At 44.3% G+C, this 883-nt stretch overlaps 1 protein-coding gene across 6 annotated transcripts in view; it reads left to right on the forward strand.

Moving 5' to 3' along the window:
* SIPA1L2 (signal induced proliferation associated 1 like 2) overlaps nt 1-883 on the forward strand; it is a 225,605-nt gene that overhangs the window by 117,549 nt on the left and 107,173 nt on the right. The gene's annotated exons all lie outside the window — the stretch shown is intronic.

Consider the following 883-nt stretch of genomic DNA (forward strand, 5'->3'; position numbering starts at 1 on the left):
TTTGAGAGAGAGAGAGAGAGAGAGAGAGAGAGACAGAACATGTGAGTGGGGGAGGGGCACAGAGAGAGAGAGAGAGAGAGAGAGAGAGAGAGAGAATCCCAAGCAGGCTCTGTGCTGACAGCACAGAGCCCCACGTGGGGCTTGAACTCACGAACCCTGAGATCATGACCTGAGCGAAAATCAAGAGTCAGATGCCTAACCAACTGAGCCATGCAGGCACCTCTAGATTTACCCCTTTTAAGACCTCTTCCGTGGGTTAACCTTTATCCCTCCCTTCTTCCTCTGAATAATCTCTCCTCCTGTTTACGGTGGATAATTCTGTCGGGTGTTTTCCCCCTCTAGTCTTTTCTGTGCTTTTTGGGTCCCCCCTCTGTTTTGTCTTTCCACTTCTGTGTCTTCACAGCTCCTGCTGCTCTGTTGTGTGCATTAGAAGTGTTAAGCAAATCTTTGCTGAAAGCATGTATAAATTAGCACGACAGATAGTTTTCCCGCAGCTCTGTAAGGGGCCCTCAAGGTTAAGATACAAACAATTCTTTGGTATTGTGATTTTAGAAATTCTTTCATCCTATGTGAAATAGTGTTTACTTTTGTTTAGATTTTCGGGCTCGAAGGCTGCATTCCTCAGAAGTCCTATAGTTGAGTCCTCAGCCGTTATATAAGTATCCTTAGTTATTCCAGGGACATGAAATCTGCTTGGTTTGAGACACCTACAGAGAAACAGGTCCCATATACATATGGCAGCCGCAGGCTCAATAAAAACACTCAGGGCATCTCACTGCTTTCTTACTGGGTGCAGCTTACCACTTTTGCCCCTTTCTTATATAGGATAGCATACTTTTCTTTCTTTCTTTCTTTCTTTCTTTCTTTCTTTCTTTCTTTCTTT

This window comes from Herpailurus yagouaroundi, unplaced genomic scaffold (genome assembly GCF_014898765.1).
Source record: "Herpailurus yagouaroundi ecotype Mexico unplaced genomic scaffold, PumYag 530, whole genome shotgun sequence".
Lineage (NCBI taxonomy): Eukaryota > Metazoa > Chordata > Mammalia > Carnivora > Felidae > Herpailurus > Herpailurus yagouaroundi.